The 6,603-nt window shown below is 38.6% G+C and overlaps 1 non-coding gene across 1 annotated transcript; it reads right to left on the reverse strand.

Moving 5' to 3' along the window:
- Positions 1–6,100: 6,100 nt before the first annotated feature.
- TRNAV-CAC (transfer RNA valine (anticodon CAC)) lies at positions 6,101–6,173 on the reverse strand. The gene has a single exon. It is a non-coding gene; the product is annotated as a tRNA-Val (tRNA).
- Between the last annotated feature and the right edge of the window lie 430 nt (positions 6,174–6,603).

A 6,603-nucleotide genomic window follows, 5' to 3' on the forward strand; every position in this document is an offset into this window, starting at 1 on the left:
GAGGTAGCTTCCATCATTCAGTAACTGGTACACAAAGCATGCTTCCTCGTCTTGACCTGTCAAAAGGGCGCTAGCTGTAAAGCCAGAATCCTAATATATGACAGCTATATCAGAGAAAACACTGTACAAGGAATCATAAAGACCTGGCTTAATTACCTTTAGTATGAGGCGATCTCGTGATCTAACTGGCTCACCCTATCTAATGACATTAATGGCCACAAATGATAGATAAATGGGTTTCGACAGAACACTTAACTTGTATTTGTTGACAGCGTGTTGATGATGGTACACCTTTGGTTTCCATAACACTTCGTCCAAGTAAAATTAACAGGAGCCGAAATGCTCCCAGCGCCTCTGGTCTAAGTACGATAACAATGGCTGACCACTCCCTCACAACTGACGCTACTGGCCTACATTGTCCAGATGACAGTAAGTGATAGAAGGGTCACATTTACTCTATTTTAATTCTGATAATTAAGTTAATTTATATGAGATGTTTTTATGATGGTAAAGTCCAAAGACTAATGTATTTAAGAATAATTCCCACCATAATAGGTGGTGAATTTATAATAGTATGTGGTAATGATATTCCGTTTTCTATAGACGGTAATTCCACTACATGTTACATTTTCTATGGGTTAACTTGTTTATACAACGCAGCAGCAATATTATCTGCCTGCATGTAATATTAAATGATGTCGGATTTTCCGACATAATTCCCCAGGGGGCTGCTCACGGGTCGAAGTCCTATTTAGAACAGACGAACACCGATACTCCTCCTTCGAATTATTAGATTAATTTGATGTTAGTAGTTAGTAATCACACATTTGTGCATCTGTTCGTACAGGACGGATGTCCCGTACTAGAGTTGCAGGGGTTAGAAGTCTAATGCGATTTCATTTCCCTGTTAACTCTTGAAAGGCTAATATTCAAGCCTAATTACATATTATTTAACCCAGAAGACTGAATGTGATCAAGTACTACAGTCAAGTATGATTCAGGGACTGCAGTGAGATCAGTGACATTAGATATAACTTGAAGTTTGTTCAGGTAACTGGTCACTGATATATAAACACTGAGGCCCATGGAATACATCTTGATTAAATAATAAATGTATCAAATCAGTCATCAGATTTATTGGGGTTTAATTCAGTTAATTGATTCAGAGGATTGAATAGCTCATCATTAAAGTAAAATATGGTTCTGAGACTGCAGTGGGTTCAGTGACACTGGTCGCAGTGACTTGTAGCTGTTTTAGGCTACTGTTCACTGATTTGCCACTGAGGCCTCATGAACTCATCTTCAGCTTTAAATGATGATACTAACATCAACCTCTGTTGGTATAGTCAGCTGTAATCTCCTTAGTATAATGCTACTGGAGAAATATAATCAGCTGACAAATTTAGATTTCTACTGGTATTGTTTATCTGCAGCCATAGGTCTCCTCAGGCTTGATACTGGGCCTGAGAGTAATTTACCTCCTGCAGATTTTAACATGGTTATGCCCTGATATTTAGTAGGGCTACCGATGAATCGATGGCAATAGTCTGTCCCTACAAGGAGACCGAAGTCGGCGAGGTGATCAGACTTAATATTATCTGCCAATTTTATTCCTCTATTTCTCAGGAATTTGGCTGTTGCTCTCAGACCTTGAACTTGTAGGTCTACTGGTATTTTGTCCACCACAATGGCTTGTACTCTACAGACGCACCTGCCTATATGTACTGATGATTGTACCACCTGGTAGACTTGAGGTCCTGCATCTGTTACAAACCCTGAGATATTGAATGACATCTGGGCTACAGGCCTTAATTGTAGTTCATCTGCCAGCCTTTTAGTGACAAATGTTCTCTGGGATCCTTGGTCAAACAACCCACGGGTATGGACCTTGGCCCTGTTATTCAGGATGGTAATTTGGGCAGTAGGCAAAGTCGTATTACCTTTAGACTTTGCCGATTGGACACTCTTTGTTTGTTGCACTTTGCAGTACTGTACTGTGGTGGGAATGCAATCTTCCACCTTGGGTCTTGAATACGTTAATTTCGTATATTTGCACAGTGCTGCATGGTGCCTACCTCTTCTACACCTGTTACAGGTGTTGAATTGGGTATCACAATAGTCTATGTTGTGTGACTTGAGACACCTTGAACATCTCCCTAATTCCTGGAGTCGCTCAATACGAGTGTCTCTGGTTGGATAATTAGCACAACAGTATGTTGAATGTTTCTTTTTGGAGAACATACATGTCCCCCAGCCTACTGCACGTTTGGAAGTTACCGGTTTGGGTGAACTAGTAACAGTAGGCTTGGAGGATTCTGCTGCATTGTCAGATTTTCTGCAACTTGATGTTAGAGTAATTGACTGACGTTTATTTGGGGTAGTTGTTTTACCCTTTAATTGACTATTATTTTCTATTTCTGAAGGCTTGCATGAGGCTTTAACTTTCTCATTTGCTCGTCGTTTGTTTATGATGGAATGTAAACCTTCAGTGATGTCCTGTACTGTCAGGATGGTGTTATGTTGATGTGCATATAATTCATCTAGTATATCTCTGGACAATTTTCGTTGAAGGACTACTTTGGTCATCCATTCACTAGTAGTTATATCAGCCTTAAGACTGAATGTTCTTAGTAGTGACTCAAACTCCATGCTGAAGGATTGTAATGAGTCAGCAGTCTGATCAGGTTGAGGTAAGTCCAACAATTGTAGTACTAGATGTATGACAGTTTTCTCATTGCCAGCATTATCCCTAGGAAGCTGGACTGGGAAATTAGTGCTGTCGCTATTTTCATTTACATTTTCTACTACTGGTTCAGCTTCACCTCTAGCTTGGAGGCATGTTAACTTAGTAGCCTCAGGTATTGGGTTTTCAGAATCCACAGAGACTGTGGATAAATTGTCTGAGAACTGCTTAATTTCTGGTGGTATAATATTGGGTGAAGCTGTAGTGGGTGAAGCTTTACTGGGTGAAGATTTATCCTTGTTGATTAAAGGATCTAATCTGGCTTGACATTTATTCTCAAAAAGATCCAGATCATCCATAACATTATCTACTTTATTTGATGTACCGACTAATTGTTCTGATTCAATTATCCTGTGTAAATGTTCCAACCTGCCTTGAGTTTCTTCTTCATATTGTGCTAGGTCAGACAGGAACTGTTCCACATCTTCAACTACTACGTCGTCGTGGACTTGATTTTGGTAAGATTTCCTATTTGCTTTCAATATATGCAATTGGGTTTGAATCTGTAATAGTGGTATTTTCAACCGACGATAATTAATTACAGGCTCATATAACAACTGTTTATATTGGTCGAGATCTCTTGTCAGTTGACGTTTGCTTGCTACTAAAGCACACTTTGCTTTCTGTGGCTTAGTCATGGTGACTTGTTAATTGGGCACCACTGGCTCATAAATTGTGAGCAAGTACTAATGGTAGCCTAGGGTAAATTTCTGCACTCGCTAGGCTGTAATCCTACCTCTACTAGAGGTTAGCACTTAAAATTAATACACATTTTATATATACAATCATACACACTAATGATTTGAGTGATAAACCAGTGTCACTGGAAGTACCTTTAGGTTAGCTCTTCTATATTACCCTAGGATGGAATACACTGATTAATCACTCAAAGGTGTAATGATCATAATTAATTATTATATATACAACTCAACTCGAGTTGATAAAAATTACACCCAAAATAGGGTCTGCACCATTCATTAATGGTGTTAGGTTGTTCAGTATAGTACAACTAGACTATGGTAATAATGGGACTAGGATGAACAATAAATAGTTCAACTAGTCAATGGCAATATCCTACCCTGTTGTGGGTTGGCAATTGGTAAATATTATACTGTGATCACTAGTGCAATGTATATTAAATAATTCTCTATTTTGGAGAAATAATATACACAATTATTGATAATAGCCTCTTAATTAGCCTCTATGAAACTTCTAATATTATCTAGAAGTATTAAATATTATTAGTGACCTCGCGAAATAAAGTCCACAAAATTCGTGGATAATCTCTCGCGAAATTTAACACCATGAAATCCGTGAACAATCTCGCGACACAGCCACTAATTTGGCTGGCTTCAATATTAGCGCAGTCATTTCACAGAATAACACGCCACCAAATCTGTGGGTGTGCATGAAACCGCTGATGAGGCTGATCTGAACTGAGCAGGGCTCGTGAACTCGCTCGAGGCAACGCCGCCGTCTTTGACTGCTGGCATTGTATAAATCACACTGCACTAGTATATTTAATGAATCCACTGGTTAACTGGTTCATCCGGTACTAAGATGACCAAATGTGGGTTCAAAGGACCAAATAATCCAGTTCCGAAGGTCCAAATAATTCGGTTTCGAAGGACCAAATAATGTGGGAACCGACCTGTGAGATTTATATTTATTTGATTTATATGAATTTATGTAGAATTTATATTTACATTAATTTGTATACTTCGATAGCAATTTGTATGATGATAAGTGGACTGTATTTCTGCAATAATCTCACAAATCGATCCTTTACACATTAGGGGGGGTTTATATTGAATTTATATATATGCAGCCATTCAAACTACAGTATTAGACTACATACATTGAAGAGGTTCCTTATCTTATTGTGCAGCAGGCCTTAGTCCACCAGGTATAACCAGGATGTAGACACCAAATTATCCTCTTTGAGGTAGCTTCCATCACCCAGTAACTGGTACACAAAGCATGCTTCCTCGTCTTGACCTGTCAAAAGGGCGCTAGCTGTAAAGCCAGAATCCTAATATATGACAGCTATATCAGAGAAAAGACTGTACAAGGAACCATAAAGACCTGGCTTAATTACCTTTAGTATGAGGCGATCTCGTGATCTAACCGGCCCACCCTATCTAATGACATTAATGGCCACAAATGATAGATAAATGGGTTTTGGCAGAACACTTAACTTGTATTTGTTGACAGCGTGTTGATGACGGTACACCTTTGGTTTCCATAACACTTCGTCCAAGTAAAATTAACAGGAGCCGAAATGCTCCCGTGCGCCTCTGGTCTAAGTACAATAACAATGGCTGACCACTCCCTCACAACTGACGCTACTGGCCTACATTGTCCAGATGACAGTAAGTGATAGAAGGGTCACATTTACTCTATTTTAATTCTGATAATTAAGTTAATTTATATGAGATGTTTTTATGATGGTAAAGTCCAAAGACTAATGTATTTAAGAATAATTCCCACCATAATAGGTGGTGAATTTATAATAGTATGTGGTAATGATATTCCGCTTTCTATAGACGGTAATTCCACTACATGTTACATTTTCTATGGGTTAACTTGTTTATACAACGCAGCAGCAATATTATCTGCCTGCATGTAATATTAAATGGTGTCGGATTTTCCGACACCAAATATAGTACATATATATGTTATACTAGGCCTAGGGATATATCTGTTTGGTTTTAGCTGTATTTTTTCCCGACTATAAGGTGAATAGTACCAAATTCTACTATGTAATTGTCCATTACGTCAATATTTAATTTATATGTACGATGCTCTACATAGTTACAAAATGTACAGGAGGATGGATTGCTATCATTAAAGATAAAAACATTTCTTTTGGTTTGTTATGGTAGGAAAAATTTAGGCTGTAGCAGAGCGTAGTTTCGATCTACAGACCTCTAGTGGGATTATGGGCCCAGCACGCTTCCACTGCGCCACTCTGCTCCACAATGCATAGTTATATGACTCTCAATATTAATAATTAGTATAATGTAGTATTAGCAAATTACAAATTGGTATAAGTTTTATGATTTAATAAATATTGTCAATGTTCTTTGTTATTAATTTTAGCTCTTTGAAGGGAAGGGAAGGGAACTATCAGGGGGGAAAGCGCCAAGCCATTACAACTATATAGCACTGGGAAGGGGTCAGGATAAGGATTTGGGATGGGACGGAGGAAAGGAATGGTACTCAACCACTTGCTCGGTCGGGGATTGAACGCCGACCTGCAAGAAGCGAGACCGTCGCTCTACCGTCCGACCCAAGTGGTCGGACACTTTGAGTTTATTTCAATAGGTTATGAAAACAAACATTTAAAAAGTCAAATGTTTCCGCCCGGGATCGAACCGGGGACCTTGCGCGTGTGAGGCGCACGTGATAACCACTACACTACGGAAACCTGAAGTATAGCGACCTGTTATTATATGGACCAAATCCGGTTAATTGCTACCAAAGATGCACATAGTTTTTCTTCAGCGATATAATATGATCAAAACACATTGCTTGAGTAATTATATAAATTAAACAAGGTTTAATAACGAAAATAGAGAGAAAATCCTGTTTTATGTGTGTACGGGGTGTATGATGTCACGATAACATGAGAGGTTTAGTTTAGTTTAGTTCACTTATTATGCACCCCATACCCATCTTGTGGGAGGTAGAAGGAGTTACAGAAGCACATAATGGGCTCAGGGACTGAACCCCACAATTCACTTAGTTAAGCAAGTTCAAATCTTGATAACTAGTTACAAAATTCAGTATAAGTCGTCACATCATAAATGGGTTCGTGATTGACCACAAGTACGGTTTCTAAATTAAGCAACTGACAT

Source organism: Procambarus clarkii, chromosome 35 (genome assembly GCF_040958095.1).
Source record: "Procambarus clarkii isolate CNS0578487 chromosome 35, FALCON_Pclarkii_2.0, whole genome shotgun sequence".
Lineage (NCBI taxonomy): Eukaryota > Metazoa > Arthropoda > Malacostraca > Decapoda > Cambaridae > Procambarus > Procambarus clarkii.